Here is a 23,018-nt window from a genome sequence, read left to right as displayed (position 1 = left end):
GCAGCATCACCCATAAGCTACGTTCTGCCAACATAGCCGAAGCTGATAAGGTTACCTACGCTGCCTATCACCTCGAAGGCCCTGCTAGCCTTTGGTGGGAGAACTTTGAGGCTATGCGCCCAGCTGGCCAAATCACTACTTGGGCTGAATTCAGTGAGGCTTTCCGTGAGCATCATATTCCGGAGGGTCTCATAGTTCTAAGCGGGAAGAATTCTGCAACTTCACCCAAGGCAGACTGACCGTGGATGCTTATAGCCGTGATTTTGGAAATCTAGCACGCTATGCTCCTGAAGAGGTATCCACCGACGCCAAGAAGCAGGCAAGGTTCCACAAGGGACTTAGCCCCGAGCTTCGCCGTGATCTCCGTCTGCATGAGTGCACCTCTTTCCAGAAGTTGGTCAATAAGGCCATCAGTGCCGAGACAGGACAAACTGACTACAACGCTACACGCAAGCACTCTCGTGACTTTGGTTCCTCATCTGGCTCCGGATCCCAGAAGCGCCGGGTCTGGATTCCAACTACTGCTCTGCCACCCAGGTTCACTCCGAGGCCATCCTTCGAGGCGCCTCGCCCCAACCAGCAGCATGCACCGCCCAAGGTTTATGGTGGCCCCGCTGCTAATGCTGCTCCACGCCCCAATATTGTGACATGCTTCAAGTGTGGATAAACGGGTCACTATTTGCGTGAGTGCCCCCGAAACAACCTAAATCAACCTGGACAGTCCGTTGGCCGTGGTAAGCCAGCAGGAAAGACTTACTACGCCAAGCCAGCCACCACTGCACGTGGCCATGTCAACTACGTTTCAGCTGAAGAAACTCATGAGGATCCCAACGTCGTCCTTGGTACGCTCCTTGTTAATTGCCATCCGGCAACTGTTCTTTTCGATACTGGAGCATCTCATTCATTTATCTCTGAGAGCTATGCTCGATTACACAACACCACATTTAGTGACATGCCTACTTCCATGGAAATTCAAACTCCTGGTTCTAGATGGCAAACCTCTAAGATAAGCCATGGAAATGAAATTCTTGTTGATAGACTGGTCTTCCTTGCATCACTAATAGCTCTCAAGTCCTCGGACATAAACATCATCTTGGGTATGGACTGGATGTCAGCTCATTATGCTAAGATTGATTGTTCTACTAGAACTGTTCAACTCACCCATCCGTCGGGCAAGACAGTTAATGTTTTGACCCGAGTGTCTAAGCGTCAGCTCTACTCACTAAATGCCAACCCTCTCCCAGACCTCGAAGATGTGCCGGTAGTCCGTGACTTTCCGGATGTCTTCCCTGAAGAACTGCCAGGTATCCCACCTGACAGGGATGTTGAGTTCGTGATAGACCTCGTTCCAGGAACCGTCCCAATCTCTAGAAGACCCTATAAGATGGCACCCCTAGAGCTAGCCGAGCTTAAGAAACAACTCGATGAGTCCTTGAAAAAGGGTTTCATCCGTCCTAGTTCTTCTCCGTGGGCTTGCCCCGTCCTCTTCGTCAAGAAGAAGGATGGTACGGATCGGATGGTTGTAGATTACCGACCCGTCAACCTAGTCACAATCAAGAACAAGTATCCGCTTCCCAGGATCAACGACCTGTATGATCAGCTCGCTGGATCCTCAGTCTTCTCTAAAATGGATTTGAGGTTGGGCTACCATCAAATCAAAATCAAGAACGGGGACATTCCTAAAACGGCCTTTGTTACTCGTTATGGCCAATACGAGTATACAGTCATGTCCTTCGGTTTAACCAATGCTCCAGCCACCTTCTCTCGGTTAATGAACTCAATCTTCATGGAGTATTTGGATAAATTCGTCGTAGTATACCTCGATGATATACTCATCTACTCCAAGAACGAGGCAGAACATGCCGAGCATCTAAGGCTAGTACTAACGAAACTTCGAGAGCATCGCCTTTATGCTAAATTCTCCAAGTGTGAATTCTGGTTGCCAGAAGTGACCTATCTAGGCCACGTGATCTCTGGTAAGGGTATTGCTGTCAATCCCGAACGAGTTCAAGCCATCCTTGACTGGACTCCCCCTGAAACGGTCAAGCAAGTTCGGAGTTTCCTTGGCTTAGCGAGCTACTGCCGCCGCTTCGTCGAGAATTTCTCCAAGGTTGCTAAACCTCTAACCGAACTCCTCAAGAAAGATAAAAAGTTTGAGTGGACCTCACAGTGCGAGTTCAGCTTTCAGGAACTGAAAAGACGCCTGACATCTGCCCCCGTACTCGTACCACCAGATTTTTCTAAGGACTTTGTTAGCTATTGCGACGCCTCGCGACAAGGACTAGGTTGCATACTCATGCAAGATCGTCATGTGATTGCCTACGCTTCCCGACAGTTGCGTCCACATGAGGATAATTATCCCACACATGATCTAGAGCTTGCAGCCGTAGTCCATGCACTCAAAACATGGCGACATTACCTTCTTGGTAATCGTTGCGAGATTTTCACAGACCACCAGAGTCTGAAATACATCTTCACTCAACCGGATTTGAATCTCAGGCAAAGACGTTGGGTTGAGTTGATCTCAGACTACGACTTAGGAATTACTTACACCCCGGGCAAAGCCAACGTCATGGCTGATGCGCTAAGCCGTAAATCCTATTGTAACAACTTGATGTTACAACAAAGTCAACCACTTCTCCACGAGGAATTCTGTAAGCTTAACCTTCACATTGTTCCTCAAGGATTTCTATCCACCCTGGTGGCGAAACCTACCCTTACGGATCAGATCATTAAAGCTCAGAAGGTAGATCCGGGAATCTCCCGTATTAAGAGAAACATCAAGAAAGGAGTTGCGGATTGTTTCTCCGTTGATGACCAAGGTGTTGTGCTCTTTGGAGACCGCCTAGTGGTTCCCAAGGTACGCAACCTGAGGCGATTGATCCTTAAGGAAGCTCATGAATCTCCTCTCACCATTCATCCCGGTAGTACTAAAATGTATCAAGACCTACGCCAGAGGTTTTGGTGGACTAGGATGAAGAGAGAAATTGCTCAATACATTGCTAATTGCGACGTCTGCCGTCGAGTTAAAGCAGAGCATCAACGGCCTGCTGGCACCCTTCAGCCTCTAGCTATTCCTGAATGGAAATGGGATAAAATCGGTATGGATTTCATTACCGGGTTTCCCAGGACCAAGAGAGGGAATAATGCTATCTTCGTTGTTGCCGATCGTCTTTCCAAAGTAGCCCACTTCCTACCTGTTCGTGAGAGTATAACCGCTAGCCAGCTAGCAGACTTGTACATCTCCCGAATAGTGTCTCTTCATGGTGTTCCATTGGAAATTAACTCAGACCGTGGAAGTCTCTTCACCTCTCGATTTTGGGAAAGTTTCCAAAATGCTATGGGAACTCGTCTCTCTTTTAGCACCGCCTTTCACCCTCAATCAAGTGGTCAGGTAGAACGAGTTAATCAAATTCTGGAGGATATGCTCCGAGCTTCTGTCATCTCCTTCGGCATGGATTGGGAGAAATGCCTTCCATTCGCCGAGTTCGCTTATAAAAATAGTTACCAAGCTAGTTTGGGCAAAGCCCCTTTCGAGGTTCTCTATGGACGAAAATGTCGAACGCCTCTTAACTGGTCGGAAACCGGGGAAAGACAACTCTTTGGCCCGGATATGATCCAGGAAGCAGAAGAGCAGGTTCGCATTATTCGTGGGAAATTGAAAACAGCCCAATCTCGCCAAAAGAGCCATTATGATCGCAAACATAGGGCTATGACTTTTGAGGTTGACGAGAAGGCTTACCTTCGGGTGACTCCTTTAAAGGGAACCCATCGATTCGGTATCAAAGGCAAATTGGCCCCTCGCTACATTGGACCCTTTCGCATTCTTGCCAAGCGAGGAGAATTTGCCTACCAATTGGAACTACCTCCGCATCTTTCCAAGGTTCATGATGTCTTCCACGTATCTCAACTCAGGCGTTGCTTCTCGGATCCTATCCGTGGAGTGGACCACGAAACGCTTGATCTCCAAGATAATCTCACATATCGGGAGTATCCCGTTCGAATCCTTGATCAAGCCGAGCGTACCACTCGACGCCGAAACATCAAGTTTCTCAAAGTTCAATGGTCACACCATTCCGAGAAAGAAGCTACTTGGGAAAGGGAGGATCGTCTTCGACTTGAGTACCCCACCTTCTTCCCAACGGATCCTAAATCTCGGGACGAGATTCTTTTGAGTGGGGGTGAGTTGTCACATCCTAGTTAGTTCATGCATTAGAGTGTTGCATCATGTCTACATTTCACAGAAACCTGAAATGGGGATGCCAGAAACCCCCAGCACCCCCCTGGAACAACTAGGGTTTACTAAAATTCTTTCAATGAACCTGAAATGCCCTCCATAAATGTTCACCACCTTTGGTCTTGGCTAAAACCTCTGCCAAAAATGGTTTCATATTTTTGGAGGCCATCTTGGATTTTTGCACAAGCAATAAGTATTTGCATTTGGGCATTTTAAATGCTATAAATATTTTTAAATGCCCAAATAATCTTGAAGGTATTTTTAGGCTGTTGGGAATAATCTCAAAGGTGCCTCAGAATATTTTCAGGATTTTTCCAAATGAAATAGTATTTTTACTATTTCAAAACACAGTACAGAAATAAATAAAAAGAGAAAAGAACAGAAGGCAGAAGACTTACCTGGCAGCCCACCTGGCGGCCCAGCACTGTGCTGGCCCGCGCCAGTCAGCTGCCTGCTCTCGCCAGAGCAGGCACAGAGGTGACGCCGGCAAGCGTGAGCTCGCCACGGCGCCAGCAGCTTGCCGCCCCCGCCGCGGATGAGCTGGCCGACCTCTCTCGACGCGCCCCGAGCCCCCGGACATCGCCATTCTCCCCCATCGCCTCTCCCTCGCCTTCTCCCCACCATGGCCGACGCCGCCGCAGACACCTCACCGGAGTAACCGCGACCACCATCGACCTTGCGCCGTACTACCGTGTCCTACAGCACCGCCGTCGCCCACTCCTTCGAGCAAGCCGAGCCCCGAGTGCTCGTTTGCCCCGAAGCTCCGTCACCGACCTCGCCTTCGCCGCTCACCGTCGGAGATCCCCTCCGCCGTCGCCACTGCTACAGCTCGTCTCCGACCTCGCCGCCTGCTCCGTCGCAACCGCCGTGAGCATGGCCACCTTCCCATCCTCTCCTCTCTCTCTCTCGAGCTCTGTAGCCACCGCACAAAGCTCACCCGTACGCGCCGCCGCACGAGCTCGTCGTCGACGAGGCTCCGGCCATCCAACGGCCACACCACCGTAGCCATTAGATTCACCGCAACACCAGGAACCCGTAGCACCCTCGCACATTCCTCGCCGCGCTCTCTAGCTACGGTTTCGACTACGTCCGTACCCGGCAGCCGCCCAGCTCGTCGCCGGCGTCGATTCCGGCGACCCCGAGCTCCTCCACCACCACCAGTCGACGCGGTTCGCCCCCAGCTACACATAGGTACTCTCCGCCGTCCTTTTGGTCGCCGGAGGGGGATCCCGCACTCCACCGCCGCGTCTGGACGTCGCCGGCGGCTAAACGCCGGCGAGTCAACGTGGTTTGACCACAGGTCAACCCCCCCAGGGTCACTGACGGGTGGGGCCCGCCTACTAACTAATCTGAGTTAGAATTAAAACTAATCCTAATTAACTAATTACCTAACAGTGTCACTGACACAGGGGACCCACACGTCAGGTTTGACCTGGACGACCCCGTTGACCTGCTGACGTCACACTGACGTCAGGCTGACGCAGTAAAGCTTTTACTGGAATTATTCTTATATTGGAAATTCTAGAAATTATCACAAACTTCAAAAAATCATAGAAAATAATCTATAGCTCAGAATGAAAAGATTTATATATGAAAAATGATCAGAAAAATCCATTCTATCCATTTGCACTGGTTTCATGCATGATTAAGCAAGTTAACCTACTGTTTTATACAGAACAAGATAAAGCACTAACATGGGCCATTTATAAACATGGAATTTGAATCTTTGATTCAAATTAGTCTAAACCCATCTGGTCTTAGTTGCATTAGCCCAATACATCCATTTTGCCATGTCCCATGCATGCATCATATTGTTGCACTTGCTTGGTGTTGATTGTGCTTCGATGTGTTCATTGTGGTAGGTCCTGCCTCCGAGGATATTCACGAGTATCCAACTGAAGGGCAGAATCCCACCACCACTTTGTTAGGCAAGCAACCCATTGATCATTTCGATACAAACCCATCTTCTCGCTTCTGCTCTCGTTTACTGCATTAAGACAACGTGATTCAAACTGCTGTGTGTTGCGGTAGTTGAACCCACTTTCCTTTGCATGACCTGTCATTGCCACAGTAACTAGATGAAACCCACTAGCATGTGTAGGAGTTGATTGAGCCTTGTTGTGTTCCTACAATGCTATGCTTGCTATGCTTAGAGTTGTGTCAGGTCTGGCTCATCAGGGTGATGAACTAGAGTGAAAGTGTGTGTGTCGGTAAAGAGAGTAAAGTGTTGAATACGATTTGGTAAAGGTATCGATGGGAGGCCATGTAGGAGTACATGGTGGGTTGTTTCATTGAGACCGTCCCTAAGAACTGAGATCTGTATGCGTGATTTAAGATTCAGCTACTACCACACATTGGGCCCGAAACCAATGGACCCCCTCGGCTTCTTATTCACCCTTGTCCTCTGTCCAGGAGTTGCACGTAGTTTCTGGTGTTTGTAGTAAGCTGGAGGCCGTGGACAGCGCTGACCAAGGGGTGGGCTGTGATGCGGTAGGCTCGTGGCCCGGTGTACCGAGTCGCCCGTTTGGTGACCGGGAACCCTGCACACATCGTTCGGGGCCGTATGTGGAAACCTCGGCCGGACTCCCTGCGGATGGAACCTGAATAGGCGATAAACCTGGACTAGAGACTCAAGTGTTTAGGTAGGCTGTGGCCAACACCCATGTTGGGCTTCCGCTTGAAGGTTGCCGAGTACAAGTCGTGTAGCGACGATAAGTGGTGAGAGCGTGTGTGACAAAGTACACCCCTGCAGGGTATGAAACTATTCGAATAGCCGCGTCCGCGGTAAAGGACTACTTGGTCGCTTATGCAGTTCATAGACAAGTAAATGGATACTACTAAAAGCCTCAAGATAAGTGTGAGTACCGCGGATGGCCCTCTCGTTGGATGACGAGGGAGGATCCACGGTGGAGTATTGAGATGGTGATTAGTGGACTCGTGTGCGAAAACTATTTCACAAGTGGTGTACCATAGGATAGCTTAGCCAAGAGTCAAAGCTGGCTTGCTGCAATAACCCCACTACCTTCTTGAGAATGAGCATGTATAGTAGGATCTGTTGTAAGACTTGCTGAGTACCTTTGTACTCATGTTGCCTAATTACTGTTTTCAGACGACAACACCGCCCCTTCTGACGGGTTCTACGTAGAACTCGACGATGACGAGTGACGCGCCACCCAGGTGGTGATCTAGGCTTGTGAAGGGCCTATGTAGATAGACAGGCTTCGTCAAGCCTTCTTTCTTTCTAGTGTCTGTACCCAGACAGTTTGCTTCCGCATGTGCTTGTATGATTGTATGACTTGAGTGTCGGGTCATGTGACCCCTATCTGTATGAACAAGTTATGTAAGGCTCTCCGGAGCCCTTTAAATAAAGTACTTGAGTTGTAGAGTTTTGTTGTGATGCCATGTTGTATTTGCACATATCGAGCATATTGTGTGTATGTTTGAAATGCTTGGTATGTGTGGGATCCGACAATCTAGTTGTTTATCTTTAGGAGCCTCTCTTATGGGGAAATGTAGTCTAGTGCCTCCTTGAGCCATAGTAGTCCGCTACAGCCCGGTTCACCGGAGTCCTGCTAGTCCAGCACTACTGCTCTGGACACTTGACTGGCCGGCATGTGAGTCATATCGTTCCTGTGTCTGTCCCTTCGGGGAAATGTCACGCGGTGACATCCGGAGTCCTGCCTAGCCTGCTACAGCCCGGGCTCCCGGAGTCCTGTTAACCCAGTGCTACAGCCCGGATTCACACGCTGCTGACCGACACGTTCGATGTTGATTCATGTATGCCTGTCCCCATACGTTAGTGCCGCTTTGGGTTCACGACTAGCCATGTCGGCCCGGGTTCTCTGTCATATGGATGCTAGCGACATTATCATATACGTGAGCCAAAAGGCGCAAACGGTCCCGGGCCATGGTAAGGCGACACCCGTGGGAGTACCGTGCGTGAGGCCGCAATGTTATATGAGGTGTTACAGGCTAGATCGGTGTGACTTGGAATCGGGGTCCTGACACTATCCACGAACGAACTCTTCATTGAGCATATAACATAATATTAGTACCCAAAGTGTACTCCAAGATGATATAAAACTTATGCGCGCACATGAAAAATGCAGCTTATGATTACAAATATGTAGATGATAATATACGATACCTGAAAAAGTGAGGAGCCAAGCACCAACTTGTTGTGATCATCAAACGGAGCACTAATTAGACCCAAGGTCTCCAGTTTGGGCGCAGAGACGACAGTTATTTGCGAAGGTCTATAACAATTATCAAGGAGCAACCTTTTAAGTGAAGGGGCATCTTCGATGATGAGCTGCTGTCCTTCAAAACAAATTCCAATGCTTTTAAGGTGAGGTGACTTTATTTGGAGACAACTGATAGGGATTTCTATCCCCAAAACAATCAGCAAGCGCTCCAGGGCAGGGCAACTGGAGTGGATGATGCTATGCAGTGAGGCCTCCGACAGATAAACCACCACAAGCGAAAGTTTTTTTAGCAGTGGAAGTCGAAGCATTTGTACCAGATCGTCTGGTAGATGGCACCAGGCGAAGGTGGCGGTGTGGAGAGAGGAGGATTCCTCAAGATGGACAACGGTGGTGTGGGCATGAATTCTTGGCGTGTTCGTGGTATGAAACTTTCGTGGTAATGGTAGAACTCAAACTGCTGGAGTTTTCCGAATTCAGGGGATGTCAGCCAAGAGTCGACCGTGCCAGGTATGGACAGCAGGTAGCGTGTCGGGATGCAGAGGCGTTGAATGGGGCCCTGCTGGTGAGAGGAGACAATGGCTTTGAGGAGATCAAATTCAGGAAGGACAGATATCTGACGACAGTCGAGATTGAGGGGTGCGCCATAGAGGGCGCCACCGAGTTGAGAGGACTTGTGTGCGGTAGCAATCCTTGGTGGGGATAAGCGAGATGATCTCCTCAAGGATGACATCTGGGAGATCACTGATGCGGTCCACCGAAGATTCTACCGGTTCCTCAGATCTGGGTGGGGGGGGGGCTAGCCGCTTCTCCCCGCGCTGCCGGGTGCGGGATCTACAACCGGCGTCACCGCTGTTGGGAGCCTCATCTTCTTGGCGCTAGGGCCAGCCGACTCCATTTTCCTTGTGGGCGTCGCACCAAGCTCACGAGTTTGAGCAGAGTAGCTAGAGACGAGCCTAGTGGCAGTGCGAGTGGGGAAGAAGGAGGGCTGGGGTTTTCTGTAGGAGTGGAAGAAGAGGAGCAGGCGTTTTCTGTACGAGTGAGGAAGAAGGTGAGCGAGGGTTTTCTGGATGAGTGAGGAAGATGGGGAGCGGGGGGAATTGGGGGGCGACGGAAGCGTGAGAGTCCAGCAAGCTGTAGTATAAGTTGAAGCGAGGAGGAAGGAGGGTTTTTCTGGGATCGCCCCCTCTTCAAGAAATATGGGCTTCTCCTCGCAAAAAACAAAAAACAAATGGGCTTTAAGATGGATAGGCTTTTGTATCGGCCCAGTCGGCTGCCCGTGTTTCGTACTGGAGGGCCTTAACACTAGAGGCAGCCAGAGACACTCTCCAGCTTATTGCGCATTCGAAAGAAAAAAAGAGACGCCTCCAGCTTATGGCTACTCATCGGTAACCTTTTTCAACTTGGCATCCACCAAATTGGAGGATGCGGTACTGGATGCAGACACTCACACTGGTCGCCTAGCGCGGCAAAGTGAGGTGTAAAATAACAGGCCTACAATATACTTACTAGATTGTAAAGGTTCACAGGCTAGTCAACATTCACATTAAACTAAGCTTTAGAAGATACGGTATGCATACTAACATTCAGAAGAACAAAAGTTCAGCATGTTTATGCACCTCAATGATTTACCATACTATAACCAATACAAAGCTGTGAGAAGGTGTGGAAATAAAGAAAATCGGTCGATGCTTCTTGAGCAAAGGGCCTCTCTACGCACGCATTAATTTACTGGGCATGCTTGTTTCTTCTCTATGCTGCGAGCACTTTGAGCATGTTGGCAACTCCACAGCTAGCTAGCTGCCTCATCTTGCAATTGATGCTGACACATTTGCAGCAAACACATGAGGCAATAGAGATGACTTAACAGGAGTCCATATTGTGCAGTTACCTTGAAATCATCTTCATTGTCCTGAATCTGAAAAGATAGGAAAACAATAGCTATACTTAAATGGTGTTGCAAAACAGTAGCACATATCAATAGCCCGGCATGACAAAACACGATCATCTGGACGAAGGGGATATTGACCTGCCTAAGGAAGATTATAAATAATTTCATAAGTCCTTGGTTGATTTCCACCTTCGGCTGCACTGCTTGTTTGCTACTCCACACATGACAGGATCGTTCCGCACTGCAATCAGCAAGTCAACGTATGAGTAAGCTTATTTCATATTGCGGTGGTCGTTGTACCTAGTTACGAATGTAGGAATACCTGGAGCACCATGAGGGTAGCTGACAGCAGGTAGATGCAGCCATATAAATTTTGCTCTCGCCTTCTCTTCAAATTCAAGAGTGCTAATGAGATCCGAAACGAAAAAATCATGTCTCTTGTTTTTCAGAGAAGTAGCAAAATCGTTCCACAAAGGTGGAAGCTTGGCAATGATGGTCCCAGCAACAAATTTGTCCGGCAACACACACTTAAAGTACTCAAGTTTCTTAGCGAGTGACTATATCTCATGAGTCTGCTGAACAACAGAGCGCTCATCAGTCATCTTGTAGTCAGATAATTGCTCCATGATGTACAACTTGTTGCAAGCGCCCGAGGCCCCAAACGTGGCCTCGAGCGCAGCCCACATGTCTTTGCCGTTGTCAAACGACATATATGAATCCACAATGGAATCGTCAAGAACACTCAGCAGGGCGGCTTTGAAGAGGGTATCCATGTTCTCAAAAGCTTCCCGCTGTGTAGGATTAAGATCGCCCTCAGGCTTACCCTTAGTGGCGTCATAGCAATACATGATCTGAAACCAATATACTGCTCTTGTGCGCCACCGTTTATATTGCACTCCCTTAAAAGTAGGCGGCTTCAAAAGCGCAGCAAAACCACTCGGAGTAAATTGCCTATAATCAGGTTTTTGGATTGGGTTGTTGAATATATGAGCAATTTACTATGAGATTTAATCCGAATCAACGGTAAATAGATCATGATGACAATTGCAAAGATCAAAGTAATGATGCGGACTAAACCAGGAGGACAAAATCACATACTGTACAGCAGGAGCAGAACCGCTGTGGTTGACGTTGTGACTCATGTCGTTGATGAAGAGGTTACCGAGGTCGGGAAAGAAGGCTGTCGTTGAGGAAGTCGTCATTGGCAGCAGTCATAGGAGTGTGGTCCCCAAACATGTGATCGCCCCTCTCCCGTACAGGATCATGAAAGGCGGGGTTCGGAGGACTGCTGTCCCTTCTTGTGGTGCAAGCCGGAAGGAGGGATGGAGAAGAATTGCGTGGCGGCGCTAAGATCTGGAACGGTGCGAAACGATATGATACAGCGGCGGCTAGGGTAGAGCCTGTCAGGTCGGTCATGCGAGTAAGACCAAGTATAATAGTAGGCCTTTGGCCCAAACCCCACGTCTAAGTAAATAATAGCCCCACTATCCAAAAGAATCAGAAACGGATGAGTAATTAAGGCGTCTGTTAATTATTAATTAATGACTTAATAAATTTTCTGACCAACAAAAATATAGACCACGTGGATAGCTTTTGTCCTTGGACAGGCTCATTCCCGAAGAGCACGCGTGTAGGTTTCCGATTATCATGCTCATGCAAATGCTAGAATAGATCACATTATAAAGTGGTGCAACTCACACTCACCTAGCAGTATGGGACTAAACTTTAGTCCCACTCACACAACACTTAGAGCATGGTTAATAGTATAGCCAACATCCGGCTATATGAAGTTGACACATCATCTAGAACCAACCTAATAGCCTGCTAGTACAATAGTTAGTCCCTTTTGTATAATATTATATCATTAATAATGGCCCCACCTTTTGTCTCACAAAGTATGTTGGAGCTCCTGCTACAACCGGCTACAAGTTTACAACCCGCTTCTCTTCTCTCTCCTCTTCTCTCTCCTTCAACTAAGCACAGATACTATATTTAAATCCTTATGACATCTAATTTTAGTACTAGCTCTAAAGTCACTCTCCACTGTGTAGTCTGAAGTGCCGGGCATGCAGCGGGTGGTGCCCTCGGTCGGCGCGCCGCTTCAACGGCGGAAGCAGTGAGAGGTCGCGTCGCCCTGACTTGCAATCAATGTGGAGCGGCGGGCGCAGCTGGCGCCGGGCGGGAAGCGCGCGCGGGAGGGGGGAAGGGTTTTTTGTTGGGCCAAGAAGGTTAGAAGCCAACTTGGGATTGGTCCGGACGGGGAAATATCATGTGCTCCCAATACTCACTAGTAGTTTCATGCATATGACACTAGTCTATGTTAGTACTCCCTCCTTTCCGGTTTATAGGGCTTATCTCAAAATCTTAGTTTTTCCATTTTAGAAGGATCAATTTGGTTGTTCCCCATCACAAGTTTAGATTTCAAGGTGCATTAAATAATTGCATGCAAGTATTAAGAGAAAATTGACCAATGCATGTAGGAGTACTTTATGCATGCATTGCAATTAATACAATGGTAAACATAAATTTTTGGGGAAAACAAGAGCATTATTTGGGTGCTTTTGCAAATTACAAAAAGTATTCCACCACTCATCATCTACCTTGGTTGGTGAGATTTTCGAATTGAGCCCTATAAACCGGAAAGGAAGGAGCCCTATAAACCGGAAAGGAGGGAGTAGTACAGTAATGTTATGATGGCTTCATTTATTACCTTGTAGACTCATCTTGTCTTGGGAAACGCTAAGTTACAGTAACATATTATGTTACCACTTCTCACTAACTACTTGCCACGTAAGCAAAATTTTCTTGGAGTGCGCTAAGTGACTCCCACTATAACTAGCCGTACAAAGTGTGGGCTATGTAGAGGGCGTAGTAAGCAAGCTTCTCATCGTTCTGCGAGTTGACATGACAAATCAAATTAGTAGTTTTTTTTCAAAATGTACATCAAAGTACCAGTGTAGTAGTCTCCAAAAAGGGCCAACCATGTCCATGGCTACCTTCCCATCCCGTGCTCCGTCATTGAGCACGTGCATGATTCACGTGCCATTCAAGAAAAAAACTGCGTACATTCCATTGAAGAAAAAAATTAAAAACAAACACGCCACCGCGTTATGGTCAAACTTTGATTCGTCCACGCGTGGTTCCCGACCCTCCACTAAGTGAAGAACTACCAAACGCGTCAAATTATCACGTGAGCTGCCTCTTCATCCAGAAATGAGCTCCACCGTGTACCCGCGCGCGTGTGTTAGGGAATGAGGCACAGAGTACATGCGTCTGTGCGTGCAATTTTTCTCTGCGTGCACGTACTCCTTTTTTGTGGGTGATTCGTGCACGTACTCGGCCTACGTTGGTGACTGTTGGTGAGTCTCAATTCTCTCGACATCTCAACATGTACATAGACATCTGCATCTACGTCTACACTACATCTACATCTACATATACCTCTACTATCGTACATCAAGTTTTAAACATGAGACCAACCATTTTCTTCCATGACACGACCAGCCCGTATCGCTTCTTGCTCCTCGTCTCTCTCAAAGTGTGTCTGGCAGGCGATTTTGCCGTCGATTGAGGTCAGTTCGCTCACACTCGGTCCCACATGTTATAAATGTAAAAGGAACACTCTGACCAGCGGACCATTGAAAGAAGTATATTTTTCACCCTCAAATGTAAGTTGATGGACAAATAAGCCCCCAAAGTCAATTTTGGTACGAATTTTGCCCTCAAATATCTAAAACCGGGTATATCACCCCCTTGAGCGGTTTTAGTGTTCACATGTTAGAGTTTAGGCGGTTTTGATTGTTGACTAGAAATTGACTAATTATTTACACTAATGAAGTGGCAGCGGCACCGTCGGAATCCGCGGATGTCGTCGGAGATGTACCTAATGGACCCCGACCTTCCCTACGAGGAGAGGAGATCATGCGGGTGCCTTTCATGCTCAAGGAGTCATCGGGCTACCTCGTCGGCTCGTCGCCTGCCTCTTAGTGGGAGTAACTTAGGTACTAGTAACATAGTGCACTCCAAGAAAATTTGGCTTATGTGGCATGTAGTTAATGAGGAGAGAGATCATTAGAGTAACATAGTAATGTGTTACAGTATAAGTTAATCCCCACTATGACCAGCCTTGGCCCCTCCTAGTGCTCCACCATGTATAGCTGCTAAGCCTGCCACGTAGGCATAAAATAGGACGTGGCAAGTTAATTAAGAAGAGAGAGACTAGTTTGGTGACCCCAGGATGAAACGGTGGAAAGTCCGTGTTGAGTCCATAGCTAATTAAATGAAGCAAGCTTAGCAACAACAAACTAAGCACCTATGCATTGGAGACTTGAGTTGCTAAGCCATTTAATGAACTTAGCACCTCATCTAAGCACATTTGCATTGGAAGAGGTCCTAATTCCATATTGTATCATAATATGATACTCAACTCTCTCTTTCTTCATTTAATTCTAGGCCACCTCATCAAATTTGCCTACTACTAGTTGGCATGCATGATACTACTTATAATACTCCCATTACAACCAGCCTGGTAGAATTAAAATACCTAATCTAAATGGTCGCCGCCTGATCTCTTTGTCCTCCTCCAGCATCCGGCAGAAGAAGAATCATGCAAGACATCGGCTGTATTCGCCGGCATCGCCTCGGCGGTGGCCTTCATGGGATACAATCGGCGGCGGCCTCCCGTGTTCTACGTCTCCTCGATGATGGCGGTGGGCGGCGACGTGCTGCCTGTCACCTCGTCGACATCCGCGTAGCCGCATCACCTCGTCGACATCCGCGGCGGCTTCTTTCTCTTCCTGCATGTCATGGCTACGAGCGCGTCAACGGCAGATGGCGCAGTCGCAGACACTGGAGGCAATGTACGACGCGGCGACATCGAGGGCAGTGAGGATGCCCGTTCTGCCATGCTCCCCGACAAGCCGGCGTGGATCGAGTCGGCACTCTTCCTGGAGCTGTATTGGACAGGCCAGCTGCGGAACCACGCGCTGGCTTAGTGCAGCAACTGCCTCCGACGAGCTAGGCGAGGTAGGTAGAGAAGCAAGCTACCTCGCTCATAACTGTCGGGCTCGGCGGGCCACCCATACGGCTTTTATGCCGGAGAACTGCTCTTCCTGCTCGTCAGATGCCGCCGAAAGAGTGGATAAAATGGTGGAAGGAGGAGCTTGGCCGGCGTCCTGCTCCTGAACGAACGTGTGTGGCCGGAGTTGGTTTCTTGCATTCCACGCGGTTTTAAATGTAGGTTTTTGAATGCGGTGAGGAGGCGGGTACAGCTGGGAGTGCACTGGGCGGCGCGCTGCTTCAAATGGCGGACGTAGTGAGAGGCCGCGTCCGCCCTGACCCCCTTGACCGTGGACCTTGACGGTGTACGTCACCTTGTGTCCAGATCTGAGATTCCACGTGTACCAGATGAATGACTCCAAGCTCGACCACCGTGATGCGTTTGTATGACTAGTTTATCTTGTGAGAGAAAAGGATGAACGAGGGAAGGCCTTATTTGAAAATGTGGAGAGGTGTGTGGGTACCTTTTTGCAAAATTGCCATAGTTTCCTTCCTATCCGTCAGATATAAAACGGACGGCCTATATTGTAGGATGGCAGGCACACCATCATCACCTACTATGCTTTTTATAAGAGTGTAGATGTTACTTCCACTGTGGGTAGTCTCAGTGTGTGCTTCTCGTCATTCTGCGAGTTGGCGGGACACATCAAAGTTAATACGTAGTAGTATTTAGTACTCTCTCCAAAAAGGGTTGACCATGTCCATGGCTACCATCCCGTGCTCGGTCATTGAGGACGTGCACTATGAATGTGCCATCGAGCAGGAAAAATATTGTGTAGCACTAGGTGCCATCGTAGTGCACGACTCACTTACGCACTGCTTATCTCCATTTTCTTGCATGACACGGGCACCTTGGTGCTAGATGTCCCGCGTGTTGGCAAAAGGATGAACAAAGTGCGGCGGGCTAGCGTTTTCGCCATCTATTGAGGTCGGTTAGCACATCACATGTTACCGACTCTTGGGTGGGATAGTTTTTTTGGTGGGTTTGGGGCAACTTGCTTCAATTTAACCCTCATGTTTGGATACTTTAGGGCTATTTGAGCCCCAACTAGCTCAAACTAACTCTAACCCATGGATCCAAACAGGGCCAAAGTTAGTCTCGGAAAACGCATTAAGCCCTATATACATGGACAGACGGAGTACATGATACTAGCAAACGCTCAGCATTAGTAGTAGTTCATTGGTTGGTTTCGATTTTTTTGATTCAGTTGCTGTGCTGCTACCATCCAATATTCGCTGTGGTTGTTTCTAGAATAAAAAAAGGAGGTACCCCTACTTATGTTACTCCCACTATGCCTAGCCTAAGGTTAGTTGGTGACCTTGCGCTTGGCTCTTCGCCTCTTCCAGAAGTCGAACAATAATGATGCTACTACAGTAGTTCTTCTGGAAACCTGACACCAAATGAATTGCTGCACGTCCACTGCTTGTAAGCAAAAGTTTCTCCTAATGCTGCGAGCCACCGCGCACGCGTTGGCGAGGGAGAAGGTGTAGTAAGCAAGCTTCTCGTCGTTCTGTGGGTTGATGGGACACATCAAAGTTATTTACTACATACTCTCTCCAAAAAAGGGCTGACCATGTCATGGCTACCCCCATCCCGTGCTCCGACGTTGAGTACATGCACTATTCACGTGCCATCGAGGAGAAAAAATATTGCGTAGTGGGTGCCATCGAAGTGCACGACTCACTTACACACTGCTTATCTGATTATCTCCATTTTCTTGCATGACACATGCACCTTGATGCTAGATGTCTCGTGTGCTGGCAAAAGGATGAACAAAGCTCACGTAAAAAAAATAGTTGAAGAACATAGATTCCCGACGACCGAGAAGGAGCAAGTAACTTTGTGTGTTTCCCCCTGTTTTTTGCCGCCTGCCCACCTATAAACAAGTAAAAGAACATGAACTCTTCGCTAACCAATAGAGATGATACATCATGATGCTAAGTTGAAAATGTTTTATAGTTTATATTGATAACCACGCAAGAAGCCACGCATGTACAGGACGCATGCAGCCACACATGTACACATGCCAACGTAGTAACTCATGTTGATCCAACTCATGCACATACGCTCACAGCATGGAGCACACAACGCATGTACACAACACATGCATGCACACACACTCGGCCTCAGAATGCACGTGAATAACACATGCATGCGCACACACTCGACTGCATGGAGGCGTGCGCCATCTGCGGCGACGTCCGGTTCATCGTGCTACGGCGAAGCTCATACACAACGGCGCCTACACATCTCTTGCAGCACCTCTTTGCCGTCATTGCACAACGACTAGTCGTGAAGACGACCGCAGCCTCGGCCTTAGATCTAGCACCGATGGAAAAGCACGCACGCTGCACGCACACGAGCACGAACGGAGTGCCCATGACGTGGTGCGTCCCTAGTCGCCTCTACTCCTTCTGCGCACGTTGTCTATCAAGGCGGTTGCATGCCTAATGATGATGTGGGTGAGATCTTCTAGGACTCAGATGATGACGAGGAAAATTATGGGGAGTGGGCTCTCATGCAAGAGCCCAGCTATATGTGGATTCCTAGACAAATAGAATAAATGTGAAGAAAGAGAAAGAGAGAAGGTTGAAAAAAGTACTAAGTGATGTTATAGCCAACCTTGTAGCCCACACTACTATATAAGTGACTACTAGCAATGTGCCCGTGCGTTGCAACGGATCCAAAATATAATAATACATGTTCACAAACTTGAAAGAAAACACACTAGTTTGGTGTATATATCACTAAAAACATACTCGTATTAGGTTTCACTCAAAATATATTACTTGTGGCTGTTTTGATGAAGTGGGGGAGGGATGTGGTTGGTTTCAAGATACTAAGGGGTTTCTGCAAATTGGAGCAGATAAGTGGTGTCTTGTTGCAAAAATGCCACGAGTTACATCATAGTCGTTAGATGCAGATCTGATGGTCAGAAATGATGGATGGCAGACACACCATCATCACCAACTGAGTCTTTTATACTTGGTTTTTTTGCTCCTTTGCTTGGTATAATTGCATGTTTATTCCAAATCATAAAGCCAAAAGTTTATGGATCATCTTCCACTTGCTAATCTTTTTAAAAGATCCAATTATGATGAACCAATTGCCAGTGAGTTGAGTGCACTAGATTATCTTTATGAAGTTTTGCTTGAAACTCGTGAATTTGAAAATTATGATGAAATTTATAAAGTGATTCATGATAGCTACTTGAATGAAAAACATGATTGCAATGATGTTATTATATATTTTATTAATGTAAATTGTGCTAATAATATGAAAAACCCCAAGCTTGGGGATGCTAATTTTGCTATGTCCACTACTTATTGCAATTATCATGATTCGGGTGATAATGCTTCTTATGATTTTGAAATTTTATTTAAGCCTCATGGTGAATATGTTTGCGATAATATTGGAAGTGGGTTTGGAAGAGTGTCAACTTTAGCTAAAAATAAACCCACATATTTGAAGAGTGTTCAATCTTATGAATTTTGTTGATAAAACTGGGTTTGAAGAGGTCATGACTTTAGTTGATGTTAATCCCACTATCTTGGAAGATTATAAATCTTTTATGCATGTGGATCATTAAAAGAAAATTATTGTGATAGCTATATGGTTGAATTTGATTATGATCCCACATGCAATTATTATGAGAGAGGAAAATATGGTTGTAGAATTTTTCATGTTACTAAATTACCTCTCATTGTGTTTAGATTGCCATTGTTTCTTTCTTCTTCCTTGCATACGCTACTTTTTGCTTGCCTTGATAAATATTTTCCCTATAAAATGTCTATGCATAGGATGTATGTTAGACTTAAACTTGTTTTTTCACATGCTATATGATGCTCTCTTTGTGCTTCAATTTTTTGTCTTTCATGTGAGCATCATTTAAATTATCAACACCTATCTAAAAGGCTTTAAAGAAAAGCGCTTGTTGGGAGACAAACCAATATTTTTATTTTTTGTTTTTATGTGTATATGCAATTATACTTCTGCTATGATTGTGTTTTATTGTTTTAATTAGTGTTTGTGCCAAGTAAGACCTTTGGGATGGTTTGGAAGATTGTTGATTTGATTCTGTGAGAAAATAGAAACTTTTGCGCCCAATAACAGAATTGACCTGATCTGCCGAAGCATCGAAAAATTCTGAATTTTTTCCACTTTATTGATATACAAATTGCCTACGCTGTCATAATTTTGTATAGTTTTTAGAGTTAGAGAAGTATGACCAATATTCGGATCATTACAGACTGTTCTGTTTTTGACAGAATCTATTTTCATTGTGTTGTTTGCTTATTTTGATGAATCTATGGGTAGTATCGGGGGGTATGAACCATGGAGAAGTTAGAACACAGTATACATAACACCGATATAAAATTGAAATGAGTTTATAACAGTACCTAAAAGTGGTGATATGTTTTATTATACTAACGAATCTCACGAGTTTTCTCTTGAGTTTTGTGTTGTGAAGTTTCCAAGTTTTAGGTGAAGTTTCGATGGACTATGGAATAACGAGTGGCAAGAGCCTGAGCTTGGGGATACCCAAGGCACCCCAAGGTAAATATCAGGGACAACCAAGCATATAAGCTTGGGGATGCCCTGGATGGCATCCCCTCTTTTGTCTATGATCCATCGGTGAATTACTTGAGGCTATATTTTTATTCACCACATGATATGTGTTTTGCTTGGAGCGTCCTGTATTATGTGAGTCTTTGCTTATTAGTTTGTTACAATCATCCTTGCTGTACACACCTTTTGAGAGGGACACACATTAGTCATGAATTTATTAGAATACTCTATGTGCTTCACTTATATCTTTTGAGCTAGGAAGTTGCTCTAGTGCTTCACTTATACCTTTTTAGAGCATGGCGATGATTTTATTTTGAAGAAATGGATGAACTCTCATGCTTCACTTATATTATTTTGAGAGTCTTATAAACAGTATGGCAATTTTCTTGGGTTATGAATTTAGTCCTAATATGATAAGGTATTCAAGAGGGATATAATAAAAACTTTCATGAAGATCCTTGAATATATGAGAAGTTTGATTCCTTGCATTTGTTTTGAGATATAAAGATGTTGATATTAGAGTCATGCTAGTGAGTAATTGTGGATTAGTAAGAATATTTGTGTTAAGGTTTTGTGATTCCCGAAGCATGCACGTATGGTCTCTCATTATGTGATGAAGTTCGACCATGATTTATTTTTTATTGTCTTCCTTATGTGTCGGGGGTTGGGTGCGACATATGCCAATGGATGGCTTATCATGGTGGGAGCGAGTAGAACGTCGCTGATGCCTGGAAGCGGGATGAGGCATAGACACGAACACCGGCGCCCTTTACCCAGGTTCGGGCCTCTCCTAGGAGATAACACCCCTAGTCCTGCTCTGCGGGGTCTCCGCATGATCACTAAGGCACTAGTGAGTACAATGGCGCTCCTCGAGCTGTATGCTAGAGGTGGAAGAAGGCGGGGCTCGCCCTCTCCTCTCTCTATGTGTGAGTCTAGTTCTAACAGGTTAGGAACCCTTTGCATGGGTGCCCTGGGGGTTTATATAGGCCTACCCCCAGGGGTACAATGGTAATCTGGCCGGGTGTAGGACCCGGCTGTCAGTGTCTCTGGTCACCGGCTTCTCCGCCGGCTGCTGGGTGTCGGTGCCAAAACCGGCGGATCTCGGGTAGGGGGTCCCGAACTGTGCGTCTAAGGCGGATGGTAACAGGAGGCGGGGGAGGTAATACCCTACTTCCTGCTTGATTGATCTTGATGATATGAGTATTACAAGAGTTTATCTACCGCAAGATCGTAGAGGCAAAACCCTAGAAGCTAGCCTATGGTATGATTGTTGTTGTCCTATGGACTAAACCCTCCGGTTTATATAGACCAGAGGAGGCTAGGGTTACACAGAGTCGGTTACAAGGGAGGAGATCTACATATCCGTATTGCCAAGCTTGCCTTCCACGCCAAGGAGAGTCCCATTCGGACACGGGACGAAGTCTTCAATCTTGTATCTTCATAGTCCAACAGTCCGGCTAAAGTATATAGTCCGGCCGTCCGAGGACCCCCTAATCCAGGACTCCCTTAGTAGTCCCTGAACTAGGCTTCAATGACGATGAGTCCGGCACGCAGATTTGTCTTCGGCATTGCAAGGCGGGTTCTTCCTCCAAATACTCCATAGAAGATCTTGAACACAAGGACAGTGTCCGGCTCTGCAAAACAAATTCCACATACCACCGTAGAGAGAATGATATTTCCACAAATCTAATCTGCTGACACGTTCGTCAACATGACATCATACCATGGCCCGGTCATTATTCAAACCGTTTTTCTCAACCAGCTACTGCACATATTGCGAGGAGGTTTTCTTGGCACGTCTTGTCGAAGCAGAGATCGTGTCCCCTTTTCACGGGATTCTCATCAATACGGATGTGGGTAACCCAACCGCGCCATCAATTACGGTGCTTGGGGAATAAGCGAGTTTTACTACGCAGGTGGGGAGGCGTATAGTTTCTTCCGCCCTTATAAAGGGACAAGGATTCCTCTTTTTACCCACGCCTTCTTCCTCCTTGCTCATCCATTCTTGCGCACTCGAGCTCCAGCACCCAAGTTCGCGTTTTTCTCCTCAAACCACTCCAATCATGTCCGGAGCAGGAGGCAAGTGATGGTCTCCTCCGTCACGGAGGAGAACATCACAAAGCTACGGGGAGTCGGATATCTGGCCGCGGACATCGCACACCGGCTGCCAGATGCGGGGCAGATCATCCCTACTCCAGAACCCCATGAGAGGGTGGTTTTTCTAACCCACTTCATCCGCAGACTGGGATTTCCCCTCCACCCGTTTGTTCGTGGGCTCATGTTCTATTACGGGCTGGATTTTCACAATCTGGCCCCCAATTTCATCCTCAACATCTCGGCATTTATCGTCATGTGCGAGGCCTTCCTCCGCATCAAGCCCCACTTCGGCCTGTGGCTGAAGACCTTCAATGTTAAGCCGAAGGTGGTGGTCGGCTAGCAAGCGGAGTGTGGAGGCGCCATGGTGGGCAAAATGCCTAACGTCACCTGGCTCGAAGGCTCCTATGTGGAGACCATAAAGGGGTGGCAATCGGGGTGGTTCTACATCACCGAGCCGCGCGACACCAACTGGGTGGCGGCCCCTGAATTCTGATCCGGAATCCCCACGCGGCTCACCTCCTGGAAAGAGAAGGGCCTGTCCTGGGGTTCCTCGGTAGAGCTGACCGGACTCCAGACATGCATCAAAAACGTGATGAGCAAGAAAATCAAGCTTCTGAACGTGGTCCAGGTCATGCTCTTCCGCCGGTTCCTCCCGTGTCAACGACGGGCATTCAATTTGTGGGAGTTCGACCCGGCCGAGCACCAGATGCTGCGAGAGCTCTTCGACACGACGCACAAGGACGTCTGGAAGGTGCTGTTCAAGGGTGCCTAGGTACCTCCTCCCCTTACCGAGGACCGCGGACTCAGCGCAAAGCGCCCTGCCAATCCGGTAAGTTTTTTTATATCTCATAAGATGTTTATTTCCCCCAGTTTAACCATGTGCGGGATCTAAGCCTCCACGCTATTTAACAAGACTGGGTAGAGACAGCGGAGCAGATTGATTGCCCAGCCCCCCTACCTGAA

This window comes from Triticum aestivum, chromosome 4D, assembly GCF_018294505.1.
Source record: "Triticum aestivum cultivar Chinese Spring chromosome 4D, IWGSC CS RefSeq v2.1, whole genome shotgun sequence".
Lineage (NCBI taxonomy): Eukaryota > Viridiplantae > Streptophyta > Magnoliopsida > Poales > Poaceae > Triticum > Triticum aestivum.
The sequence above is the reverse complement of the archived record's forward strand: the minus strand, read 5'-3'. Positions refer to the sequence as shown.